The 14,278-nt window shown below is 38.3% G+C and overlaps 1 protein-coding gene across 2 annotated transcripts in view; it reads right to left on the minus strand.

Annotated features, from left to right (window-relative positions):
* LOC124857612 (cadherin-18) overlaps nt 1-9,296 on the minus strand; it is a 195,493-nt gene extending 186,197 nt beyond the window's left edge. Inside the window, exon 1 of one of the 2 annotated variants that reach the window (XM_047348929.1) lies at nt 8,963-9,296. The gene's annotated coding sequence lies outside the window, so the exon portion shown is untranslated. The remainder of the gene's footprint in view (nt 1-8,962) is intronic. The other variant, XM_047348930.1, reaches the window with a different exon arrangement.
* Nucleotides 9,297-14,278: the final 4,982 nt, after the last annotated feature.

A 14,278-nucleotide genomic window follows, 5' to 3' on the forward strand; every position in this document is an offset into this window, starting at 1 on the left:
GTGTTACATAGTAGTAGTAGCAGTAGTTTATTTTATTTTGGGCCATAAACCATAAAAGTGCCCAGTCCCAGTTCACAGACGCAGACAGGGACCAACATCAACATCCTTCATTAAACATAAAAGTGCCCTCTTTTGCAGATGCCAAGCCTTTAAAACATACAGTGCTAACTGAAACACATGATACTTTGGACAAGGACTTTATCAAAAAGTTAATTCCTTGAAATTGTATACAGGGGACAATAAAACAGAAAGTGCATTTCATTTTCATATTTGAAGGAGAATGGGGTGGGCATCAAGGCACCAGCATGAATTAATCTTGAATCTTGGGTGGCAGCTCCTCACCTGGCCCCTTCCTTTCCTGCCAGTGTCCAAACAAGCCCAGCACCAACTAAAGCCAGGGAGCCCCCAGAAATTCCCAAAGACACTACGGGAAAAATGCATTATATTTAAACTTTATATTTATTCTTCCAGTTCTTGAGTATTGATTTTTTTGCGATGCTTAAAACTGCAAGAAGGATATGGCATCTAGTTGTTTCCAAACCTACATTTGTGATGTCACCAAGAAGGTAAAGTGAGGGGCAGATTAGAACCGTATACTCTAGGCATGTTGATAGGTCTTCTCACACTCTCAAGCTGTTGTTTTGTGGTTTCCTTGGAGTCAGTGCAGGAGAGGGTTTTCATTTATTGTGTGCTCCTGAGATGAAAAGCATAACGCCATAATGCAGCAGCCCACTGTAGATGGTTGCCCACAATCAAACTTCCTTTTACAGTGCTGAGAGGTCTTAAAGAAAATGCTTTTTTGGTCATTTGTCACTGCCAGAGAGAGTAGGAGATGGATCATTGTAATGTTACTCTCACCCATACTGAAGAAACCCATAGTGCAATAATGCCAGAGTGATGCATAATGCTCTGTGTCCTACTGTAAAAAGAAAAAAAAATGTCTCAACATTTTCTTGATAATTACTTTCTGAGAACATTGGTTAGGCACATCAGTGAGTCTATTGTGCTATCAATATTTTAGTCCAATTGAACCCTGTCTCCTTTTGCCTTTTTGATGTTTTGGTAAACAGTTTGAAATCTACAGAAATGCCAAATCTGTGAGTTTTAATGATCTGATGAGCAACACTTTCAAACTTTTTTTATTGGGTTCTTTATTATACATGATTAGTGAGTATCAACGCAACTTCTTTAAATAAAAAGTCATTACCAAAAGCTTAACCCATAATGGCAAAGAAAATCTTATAAAACATTGGAATTTTGACATTATTTCTAATAGCAGCTGACAGCATCATATGATAACATATCACTGTGTGTAAGGAATGTATATGAGTTTTCCATTTTTGAAAATAATTACTGACATAAATAAACTTTTAATGATATTGTATTTGTTTAGATGCCCTTGTAAATGTAAAAGTGGGGATACCCATTAATATTGAAAAAGATTTGATTAAAAGCCCATCAGAGTCACATTGACAGCAGCTAAAAGACACCAGCTTTATATTTACCTATATTTGAAAAAAAAAAAAAAAAAACTAACATAAAGTTGAAACAAAGGTGTGTAAAATACAATAACTTTATTGGGAATATCAAAACAGCACCCATTGAGGGTTAGCATAATGTTCACTAGGTGGTGCTCTGTTTTCCCCACTGTGAGCTGTTCTCATTCCTAGCTGCCTGTTTACTCTTTAACTAACTCCAAATAAACGTCTGTGTCCGCTGCCAGGAATGTAAAATGCAATGTTTTGTGCACGTTTGATCCTCAATGTGAGCTCTCATGTTGGTTTGAGCCCAGCACACGTCCCCGTTGGGGTAAGCATGTCTATGAAATGTAACACCAGAATCCTATGCATCTTTTATATCTGCAAACCGCACAACGGCGTGACACGGCTGCATTCAGAGCAGAGGATTATTTTAACTTGTCACATTCTGGATTTTAAAAAAAGATAGCATCGCTGAAGAGGCTCATCAACACTTGCTTTTTCAAAGTCATGATTCCCACAGGAATAAACCCCCACTGTACTGTAAGCCCTGAGTGACAGGATGAGCCAGTCAGTGACCACCTTTTGTTTGCCATGATGGGAAGAGAATGTTGGGAGGAAAGAATGTGATTCATCTTTTAAAAAGCCTTGGGGCTGTGCTGTTGTTATAGTAATCCACCATTCTCACTCCTGTCTAGTCTGCGAGGGATGTGACTGAAACTATATTGGCCCTCACGGTAGCCACCCGGACTAAGGCAATTCTAACATGGACAATGAATCCTAGATGCACTTTGTTTGTTATGGGTTGTTTGCACTCAATGTAAAGAAAGCTTATTTAGAGCTTGGAGTAATAATTTTCTATTTAACAATATGCTAGTTTCCATTCAAATGTAAACTAAACTGACCTTAGCAGTCATGATTAGAGTTGGGTATCCCAAAATTACTAAAAATATACGTCACGTGGTTTAATTGCCTTAGAGTAAAAAACAGAATTACAAATTTGATCACTAACAGCTGCCAATATAACATTACAAGTTGATTAATATTTCTTGCCAGTGTCAACTCCAGAAAGCTAACAGGCCATTGAAAGAGAAATAGATTTTCTTTTTAACAAATGTAAAAACAAGGGTGAAAGACTAGAAAACAAATACCAGCTAGAGGTGCATCTTAAGTAAGCATGTTCTTCTACTGGGTCGTGATAAGTTAATATGTTTATCCTAGCAGTGGACACAGTCAATTGTAACTGGTGCTGCATATTATAAAAATAGGTAATTCCAATATTATTACATAAAAATGCAATATCTATAAGTTAATTTTTTTCAGTTTTGTCTTTCTTTGCCATTACACAATGTTCCACCTGTCAGTGAGCTTTTGGGCTCTAAAATCTAAATCAGGTGTGGACATCAACAGAAGATGCAGTCCAGGCAACTGGCCAAGTATTTGTTGGACATGCAACATGTGATTTCCTGACACCTAAAATAACCTTGTAACCTTTTAAATAGTAATCTTTTGCCGTATTGCACACACTGATATTGAGATGGCGACTGTGATTTGATATTTTGTGCAGCTTTAAAAAAGATAGACAGTATTTTTAAATATGCCAGACTGGCAGGTTGATGTTAACATCAGTCTTTCCACTACATGTAATTGATCGTGACGCCACACCTGCATTGTTATGTTCATATTTATTTACGCACTTATACTAACCATAATCAGAGAGCTTGAAATTTAAATATCATGAAAGCTTAAAATGTACTTTATTTTGAAAAATCTACACCGCTGGCTCCTTCCTGCCTGCGATAGCAGCTTCGCAGTGGTTCATAGAGGGAGCCGCAAGAATTCCACATTCTCTGTTCCTGCTCTGTTCCGTTCCGACCGACGGAGCAACTTCGTTGTTATGGTAATTAATGAGAACGGTTACACATTCCCCGTGACTACTCCGAACGTCGCCGTCGACAGACCCGCTCTCCGTCGTTCACTGTCACATTACGGAACAACTCCAATTTTCTGTTCCATTCCAGTCCGTCTTGCTCCGGCTGGGTCAACCGATGTGCCTCTCGGGCATGCTTTCTTCGGACTACAAGGAACTTGAATCGGACATATGTTGCATTTGAATGACAGTAATGACGTTAATTAATATAACTTTTACCTTAATGCTTAATGTTTCAGATACGTTTTGAACAGCACGACGTACTGCCACGATTTTAAAAAATCCTAGACAAAAGTCCCCCTGAAAACACACATCCATAAAATAATAAACATAAAAAGGGAAAAACAAATGGATACAGATCATGAAAACATGAATGAAGCCCAAAAGAGCATTAGTGGCCATCTCAAACATAATTGATTAATATTTGTCCATAGCTATTGAATGTTTTATGCATGACTGACAATAGAGACCAAATAGTGCACATATAAAACATGACTGAAAGGCTTCCAGCCAAATACCTATTCCACATAATGACCATAATCACAAGACAGAGAGCTCTAAGCCCCACCTGTAATTTCCCCTAAAGTAGAAAATGCAATGCTATCCCAAATAGTTTGAGGTAGCCCATTCCACGAAATACTACATGAAGAAAGAGGTTAAATGTGAAACAAATTCTTACATTTCACTCTCAGCCACATGTGACTGACCCTGGACTAACCCCTGCTTGCAGCAATAAGTGGGAGCAGCACTGCTATAATCTTCAGATCAGGAAAAGTACCACACTGTTTCTGTCATATCATTTTAAGGAGTTTCAAACTGCTAGATCAGTATGATAACAGTTTTCTAGTTTTTAAAAACATGCTTTGTAATGATGTTGTATATCTTTGACCTGAAACTGGCCCCGACCTTGACTTTGTCTTATGTTTCTATATAGTTTCCACAAGACCTTTCTTGCAGGGATAGGCAATGCTTCACTGGCACCTAAATCCTAACTTTCCTCCTTTTAGTTATTGTATAAAACAACTAAATTACACTAATTGTATTGGGGATAAATATTTCTGGAAATGTCCTTCATTCATCTCTCATACACAGCTGCCTGACCTGAACATTTTAGTAAAAATGTGGTATACCTATGGAACTGTGGCCCATAGCTTTACCTTAGGCTAAAGTAAATTCCTTAATTAACAGTACTATTCCAGTGAATCAAATCTGTGACCAAATGTGCGTCGGTGACTTAGGTGGTAGGGCTTCATCCTGTAACCGCTGATTCGAAACCCCGCTCTGTATATTTAATTCGATGTGTCCTTGGGCAAGGCACTTCACCCACCTTGCCTGCTGATGGTGGTCAGAGGGCCCGGTGGCACCTATTGTATGGCAGCTCTACTTCTGTCAGTCTGCCCCAGGGCAGCTGTGGCTACAATGTAGCTTACCACTGTCAGTGTGTGAGTAGGAGTGAGTAGGTGTATGAATTGGTGACTGATTGTAGCGTGAAGCTCTTTGGAGTCCTGGGGCTTAATAAGGCGCTATACAAGTGAAGGCAATAAATTGCACTTTTGCATGTGACAAATCATTATTTAGCAATGCTGTGCTATGATTAAAACTGTTCATTATTTTTAGGGCTATCACAAAATCTGCATTACATGCAAGCTTGACTTGTAGCATTCAGGTTTGTGTTCAGAAAAAACAATGCATTGCACTGAACTGTTGTCTTCAGAGGCACCAATGATGGCCCAATTAACCCTGAGACTCTTTACTGTGTCAGTGGGACCAGTTTTTCATTTCAGAACATTTGTAGTTCATCTTGAATTATTACTGGGGAGGTGATGGCCTGTGCACGTTGAGGGGTGCTTTATCATTTTTATAGGTGGTCACTGATGCTCAGAGCAACTGGTAATGTCAGCTTCCAAATGGTAGATGATTGCTCTGTCTGGTTATTACAAGGATGATTTTTATGGGTGTGTTTTAGCAAACAATTTTCACTACGGGGCTGAAACAGCAATTGAAATAATTACCCAAACCATTTGATTGGCAAAGATCAGTTCTCTAATTGAATTTTTAATACATTTTTGACCCCATACACAGGGCTTTAAAACAGATTGCTTCTGTTTTTGCTTAAATGTTAACAACTAAGAAATATGACCTGAATAAATACTAAATACAGTTACCAAATAATGAATCGAAAACTCCATTTTTTAATACTGTAACTACGGACATTAAGAGAATGTGACGGTAATGAGTCTTTAACATTACTGGCTGCCTAGATATGCCACAGCATTGCAAGTCCAGAGTTTGATCAGGCCACTCCAAAACCTTAACTTTTCAAATATTTAAAGGTTTAAACTTGCTGGTGTGCTACAGATCATTGTTCTGCTCCATAATTCAAGTACAGAATAATCCTGTATTTGTCCTTCTGTGGGAAAATGTTGGTGTATAAACAGCAAATTAACAGGGACATCTAAGCACACAGATTCACATTAAAAATAAGTAATAACAATAAAAAAAATTGATGCACAACTGAATCCAAAGTATACACTTTAATAAAGGGTATCAACACTTCTGTTATCTAACGTTTTGTTATACAAGGAAACAAATCTTTTAAATTATATTTTATTTCCTAAATGGGTGCTGAATTGCCTTCTATTTATTTTTGTAACTATATTTTGTAAATAAGAATGAATTTCGGGTCATACTGTAATTGCATTTTTTTCTGTTTTTTATTAGAAAAAACAATGTGCTTCCATAAGGTTGCCACGGTAAAAAAAAAAATGATAACGGGAATCGTTTTTCGTAACTGTATCGTGTTTGTAAGTTTAGTATTGTGACAATCCTAGTGAATAAAAGCTCTCACCGTGTACTCCACCTCTTGTCCATTGACTTGTGGAGATAAACACCTGTAATCCTGCAGGGATTAGCAGGTATAGCAGATAGATGGATGCTTCTGTTTTGGTAAGGTTGTTGAGAGATTTCTTTGCTTCTCAAGATTGGCCAAGATTGAATAGTGTTCAGTTAATCCCGTTAAGTCTTAAGTCTCAAAGCATTGATATTTTTGTACATCTGGTGTGATTTATTTTGTGTATGTTGATATTACAGAATGTTGCACTTGCCAGATTAAACCGGGCATCTGACCAGTACATTTGAAACTCCAGCCCTAGCTGCTTGAGCTTCTTACGAATTAAATAAGTTTCCTCGTTTCACTTTAACACCATCCATCAAAGTGTTGATGGCGAGAGAGTCTCTGAAAGTCACCACTAGCTGGTTTGCAGTTTGAGCTAGCTGGGATGGTTAATTCATGTGCTACTTCTGCAAAGAAACATCTAAAAATATAAAGTAAATTACAAAACAAGTAGATTTTAATGGCCCAAAGCTCACTTTGGCAAAGAGGCCCTCTGAGACTGTTTTCATAATTTCAGACAGTATATTATAACAAACAGTAACATATTCCCTGTATTTTAGTATTTTTAATAAATAAAGCAAGCATATTTCATCATCTACTGTATTTGGCAATAGAATGTAAAAATATTCCCACTTTGGATTTGATTGAGGAATCTAAAACTTTATAAGCTCATTTATGACATGGTTGAAAAAACTACAGTGCCTTGCAAAGCTATTCACACCCCTTACCACATCGTGTCACATTACAAACACAAACAATGTATTCTATTAGATCTTATTGACCAAGACAGAGTAGTGAATAAGTGTGAGGTAGTAGCAAAATGACAGATTTTCACATGTTTTTAAAGATAAACAACAGAAATTTGTGATGAGCAAATGTACTTAACCCCCTTTACTGTGACACCCCCTAAATAAAATCCAGTACAACCAACCTCAAGAGCTCACCAAATTGGTGAATGGTATCTGGGTGCAAATAAAGCTGTTTTGTGATGGCTTCTAAGATTTGTATTAGAACAAACAGCATCATGAAGACCAAGGAACACAAAGGTTAAAATGATATTAGGTCCTCCAGCATCATATAAGTTTGAACATCACACAAACTACTATTCAGTCCATCATCCAAATACGAAAACAGCATGGCACAACTGCAAACCTATAAAAAACATGGTTGTCCACCCTTGACATAGAAGCACTCGGAGCTCTATGGTACCCCTGGAGGAGCTGCAGAGATCCATGGCTCAGATGGGAAAATGTAATATCCGTGCACTCTACAAATGTGGCCTTTATACAACAAAAGGCAAAAAGAAAGCTTTCCTGGAAAGAAAGAACTCCCCTCTGCAGTTTGCCCAAGCCTCACAGAAGACATAGCAAACATGTGGAAGAAGTCTGTCTGGTCAAATGATACATAGGTTTAACATTTAGCTCAACTAGCTATGCGGGGCACAAAACCAGCGCTGCACATCACCCTGACCTCACAATCCTCACGGTGAACAAGGTGGTGGCAGCATCATGCTGCGGGGCAGAGTAAAATGTAATATCTGTTAATGGGCTGAATATCAATGTGAAGCACACATTTCTGTTTTTTATTATACAACATTTTTTTTAAATCATGCATTATTCTGCTTCCATTTGTGTTGGCCTATCGCATAAAATACCAATATAATAAGTATATTGAACTTGCGGATGTAATGTGATAACATTTGCTTCATATTACAAATAGACCTGTATTGTTAATGAAGCTAATTTGTTGTTGCCATCCAGTCTACATGGATAATACAACTGTAATCTTCAGAAACTAGGAGCCATAAAATATCCCAAGGCCCCAATTAAGGAAAAAAAAAAATCTAACTTAACCCTCGTTAACTCATGTTTTATTCTGCTTTCCAGCGACAAAAGTAATACAGATTTGCATTTTGTCTGTTGGCTTTAGACAGCAGCAGCCAAGTCCTTTCCACGTTGCAAGCAGATAACGTTTCCTTCACCCACTTCAGCCGAAACACTCACGATGAGAGGTGAGCACCTTTAAAGGATGTCATGCAAATAACTGGCAGCCATATGGCTCTCCCTGTGCTCAGCTGAAGCCCGTCAATGCAACATTAACGAGGACACTCGCATCGCATCTTTCCACTCATACACGTTTCACAGAAATCCAGATGACACAAGACATGCATTTTTCTTTTTCCTCGCTCTAGAGGGAACTGGACAGACACTGTCGCCGGATAGACTTCAATAGAGGCTGCAGTCCCTCAGAGTGGACTCCTGTTTCCTGCAGTGCGCGTAAATCCCAGTCTGGCCACACATTAGAGGCGGTGTTGATGGAGGGGATCTGGCACCTCAGACTCCTACTCTGTTATTCAGCCTGTCAGTCATTCATAACTCTGCTGTGGCTTTGTGTGCATTTATTACAACGACAAAAAAAGAAAAGAAAAAGGAAAAACGACGGGTGCGCACTGTGCTTCCAATCCGTGCCGTTCTGTACAGTGGCACAGTCAAAACTCGCCACGCACGCACACATGCACTGTACTTCATTTTATTTAGCCCGACTCCTAACTGACCAGCGGAAGCCAATTTGCGGCAGGCACACGCCCGTCTAAGCCGTGCGCACAGGCGCAAATATCAACTTCCCATCGCTTCCACAGACAGAAAAAACTTATCTCCTTACCTGTCCGCGCGCACCTCCTCAACACACGCGACAGTTCCCCAACGCAGAAAACCATGCACGAGTTTGAGTTTGTTCCTTATTTATCCGGCCTCCTCCAGTTTCCTGCCTCAGTCAGCCCGCTGCCATCCTCACCGGGGCAAAGCTTCTCTGCGCGGCTTGCGGAGAGTCCACTCTCTGCTCTTCGCTTCTCTTCTATGCGCGTGCGTGCTTGCGCGTATGTATGAGCGCGCGATTGAGTGCACGAGCGCAGGCACTGACTGTGCGCACGTTCTCCAATAGAGCGCAGATACTGCGGCGCCTCAGGCTGATAGACGGCGCCCAATTGGTCGGTTTGCAGCTCAATCCACAACTGCAACACTCGGATCCTCCTCCTCTCCTAACTCCCTTTCCCTCTATTATCTCACTCTCATCCTCACCTCCTGCCTTTCTCTGTTAACACGTGATTATATAAGATAGTAATCAGGAAGTGATACCCTACCTTCCCCCCAGCACTCCACTCTCCCTCCCTCATTCCCATTTCCTCACACACTCACAGTTAAGACACACACAGCCCACCTTCCAAGGGTGTCCCAACTGAATGCAGATGGAAAGATGGATGTGCATTGAACCAGAAAAATAGGTGAATTTACACTTTAATGGTTTAAAGTGTTTCTTGGATTTAACTCCTTTATGAATACCGATCCATTACGAATCTATTTAAGGAATCTTATGAATAACCGTTAATGAGTAAAACAACTAACTTTGTTTTACTCGTTAATCATATATTTAGAGAAGAAAAATGTATGGTCATCTTACCCCATAATAAACAGCCTGCTACCCCCTTTGGTTGAAATAACTTCAGTGAGATGCTTCTTGTCATCATCTTTTGTCTGAGAAAGGTTTGCCCCACTCCCAGCTGTGAGATGTTTGAGGGGTATCTTGAATTTACATCCTCTTTCTACAGCTTTAATTCTAGCCAGGACCTTCCATCTCTGTTTACCAGTACGTATGTTTTGGGTCATTGTCATGTTACAGGTGTCATTATGTGTCTGTGGTGGACCAGAGGCAGACAAGTACGGAGAAGGCAGAGTGGGATCCGTGGGAAAACTCCTTTACTTTTCAGTCAACTCACATACAGGCGAGGAGCAGGGATGAAGGTGAACATGAAACAATAAGGCAGGTGATCAGGAAAACAGGGAACAGGTGAGACGTGGAGAACAGGGAGGCAGAGGGAGCAGGTGAAGCAGACAGAGACAAATGAGGACATGGAAGAGCTTGACGAAGAAACAAACTGTAAAACAAACCCAGGGAACCAAAACACAGGGAGAAAAACAAATCTAAAAATACAATAAAACAACACAGTCAACAGAACAGAACCTAGGAAATAAAACACCAGAAACAGGAACTCAAAGACTAATCATACTAGAACATCAAAACATCTGATTAAACGTAAACAAATACAGAACCAAAAACACACTGTGACAGCAGGGCCCAGTTCTGCTTCCTTTTATTACAGATGGTCACACATTTTTCTTCAGCACACTCTGATACATGGTAGAATTAATAGTGAATTTTATGATGGTGAGATAGACAGGTACTGGTGCAGCAAAGCAAGACTTCCATTTGCATCTTGCGGTTTACTTTCAAAGAGAACTTGCTTGGACACCCTGACCTGCCTACGGTGTCGGTTGTTCTGAATGTCTTTCACTTGAAGACTATATTCCTCACAGCGTTTCAAATTCCACTGAGACCTCTTTAAATCCCTTATTACACCTAAAAGTTGCTACAACCTAGTAGCAAACAAGTTGAAATGTCTGTTATTAAAACAGATCAAACCTCTTTCGAAATGCTGAGTAACTTGCACTTCACATGTTACAACTCTGTGTAGTTTTAGCCATTTTAAGTGGGGATGAGTGTGGGGGTGTCCCAATTTCTTTTCCCCAGAAATGTCAGTTAATTGTTGGTGTTTAATTGTAATTAACTGTTTTTTCAGGGATAAAAAGAGATTAGACATCAATATGTGAACACTGTTTTTTAAAAAACAAAATATTTATTGTGGCGTCCTTTTTTTTTACAACTGTATAATTGAGCACATAACATTTTTCTTACTCTCTGATGTTAAACCTGACTGTTTTGTTATTAGTCAAACATGGAATTCTGTCTCAATTTGCTGGGGAATGGTGAAAAGTTAATTGTATCTTTTTAAGTGAAAGGATGTTTGTGCTCCAGTGACTTCAAGTGCAATTTCAAAATAATGACTGTTTCTGAGTATAAAAATAATAAGGAAAGACAGCCATTCTCCTAACCAGGGGGTAGTCTGTATCCTTGCACATCTTCCACCTGAGAGCTTGTGGCCATGGAAGCGGACAGCTGCTTTTGTGATATTTAATGAAGATGTGTTCTATTTCAGGACCTTTAAAAATAGCCTCATGAATGCATTCTAAGAATAAAACAGTTCTCAAAAGCATGAAGTGTTGTAGAGGCACTGATGATTCTGTGATAATTTTTATTATCCAGAATCTTGACAGTGCCATTAGCAGAGCAGAGCTTCCAATTACTCTGTGAGTTAAGAAGAACTCTGAGACCTATAGGTCAACATCTAAGCAGCAAAACCTAAAAATAAATGAAGTGTAAGTTGCTTTGTCTGGCTTTGGAATATATGTGATTTAAATAGAAGAACACTTTTGCAAACATTTAAGTTATTACTGGGAGACCATTAAATATAGAAAAAGGAAATAAAGTGCAACACTGGTAGTTTTACAACCTCCATCCCAATACACATGCAATATAATTCACAGGGGTGCATTGTCAATGATAGTACTTCATTCCTTCAAAGTTTGGACACACATAAAAGTATTTCAGGAACACCAATATGTGTTGCGAGATAAGAAACAATGTTGAAACAGCTTTAGGGAAGGCACATTGCACCTGCAGCCTTTCCAATTTCCTAAAGTGCATATGCTTTGTGTTTGATAAGACACAGATTATTGAATAGGAAGCCTTGCATTTGTCACTTTTAATGAAGAACATGTCTGAGAAACATTAACATTGTGTATTTAATTCATTTCCATGACTGTTATCTGAACAATTTTTACTTTAATACAAGAGGTACAAAAGCATCGTTCATGTTAAATTAGATGCAATTTAGCCAAATATTTTACCTGCAATTTAGCTGACCAGATAAATAAAAAATGCAACTGCATAAACCATGGTCACCTGTTTTTCTTTCCTGTAAAAATTCAAAGTTTAACATTTGAACTACAACAAAGCTCATGAACAGCCCATACATAGGAAATGTTTTTGGTGAGAAAATGTCATGAAAATATCACAACTAATAGGACTAGCCATGGCCAAAAATATGGACTTTCAAAATAATGTCTCAATATTTCATTTGCCTAATCATTGAAAAAGTGGGTTTCAGTTTATCAATCGAACGATTACAAAAAGGAATATGTTAACTTCTCAAAATAAAAGCCTCAAGTTTTCATAGGTTATAATATTGCAAGAGTAGGCTTCATGTTTCTAATGGATCCAAACTAGGCATGATAAAAGTGATTCTGTTAATTTTTCAGAAGAAGGCTCCCAGATTCTGTCCAAACTAAAAGTCTTAACCTTTCATAGGTTAGATAAGTACAAAACTAGGTTCCACGTAAAAATTTAACAAACCCATAGGTAAAAAAAAAGTACTTTGGCCTTTCAAAATATAGCAAAATAAAGCAATGAGGGGCACCTTTGCTAGAAGCGGGAAGGCTGATGGAGAGAGAATAACTAACACAGATTGAGCTGACCAGAGATACAAGAAACCCAGAGGAAACATCTAACAGAGATCTAATAGAAAATAACTCAAAGTATAAAGAAAACAAGATTAAACTAGGAAGGTAAATACAATGAATAGACTAAAATAATACAAAATAAAAGAAAATCCAAACCCAAATACCTCAGGATCGAGACATTATGTAGGTCTTTCAAAACAAAGCTCATATATTCTGTTCAAAATTACAACAGATTCAGATTACCAATGGAATTAAACCAGCAATAAAAAGAGGATTATGCTGGTCTTTTAAAAATAAAACTTGTAAGTTATTTTCAAAGTAAATGTCGGAACCTTTCATAGATCAAACAATTTGCAAAACTACATAAAAGCAATGATTGTTTGTCTTTCCACTAAAGCATGTATGTTCCCATCAAAATAAAAGTCACAACATTTATTGGGTTATAATGCAGGTTCCACATTACTAATAGACTATAACTAGAGATATAATTTGTTTCTGTTGATCTTTAATTTAAGCACACAGATTCTCTTCAAAATACAATTCTTGATTTTCATAGGTTACATTGTTGCAAAACTATGTCCCACATTAAATTTAAAACAAAACCAGAACCTTTACGTTAGATTATTGCAAAGGTAGGTTCTTTGGTATTAATGGAACCAAATCTGTGATAAAAAAGGGTTATATTAGTTTTTCAAAATTAAGCAAATTAATTCTGTTTGGAATAAAAGTGTCAGACTTTAATAAGGTAGATAACTAGATAATTTAGGTTGCATGGTATTAATTTACCTAAATCAGCCATAAAACTTTTTTTATTTTTAAATAAACCTCAAAGTAAAATGAAAATCATGTTTAGGATTTTTTAAGAAGAACAATTTAGTTATGATAATATCGTTAAAATAAATTTAAACAACAGATTAAATAATTATTATTAAATTAAGTATAGTTTGTTCCTCGCACATAATGGCAACACCCCTTTTTCACATTCTGCAACCATCACTTTTCAGTTTAATCATTTGCGCCTCACTGCTCTTTCCAAGTCCAATAGCACTGTTTTAAATACCTTTGTATAATGAAGCTGGGCATTGTTTTTTTTTTTTTTTACTTTTGCTCTTTCCTATTCTCTTTGTTTTTTTCTTTGTTTTTAACAGTCAGTCAATCAGCCACTTTCCCACCCACACTTTGAAGCACTCATTCACGTCACACAGGTACCCCTGGGCCAGCTGTTGAGGCTACTTATGAATTCAGCCATGCTTTTGCTCTCTCTGGATCCAAAGGGAAACTAAATGAATAATGAAGACAGCAGTGAAATGGGCAAGTGGAGGTGGAGGATAAGCACAAGAGTGAGGGAGAGTGGCCACTGGGGAACAGAACACGATGGAGAATGGGGGGAGGGGGGACAACTTGTTAGTGCTCACCCATCAATTAGACCGCAAAGGGGACATGAAGAGAATGGAGGCCGGTGCGTCATGGACAAAGGCGCGAGGAGAGGGGCTGTAGGTCTATAAACCAAAGAGAGTGCTTGCTGAAGAGACAGATTAGGCACCAGAGACGAGGAGGCGAGAAG

The sequence above is a fragment of the Girardinichthys multiradiatus genome, chromosome 21 (genome assembly GCF_021462225.1).
Source record: "Girardinichthys multiradiatus isolate DD_20200921_A chromosome 21, DD_fGirMul_XY1, whole genome shotgun sequence".
Taxonomy (NCBI): domain Eukaryota; kingdom Metazoa; phylum Chordata; class Actinopteri; order Cyprinodontiformes; family Goodeidae; genus Girardinichthys; species Girardinichthys multiradiatus.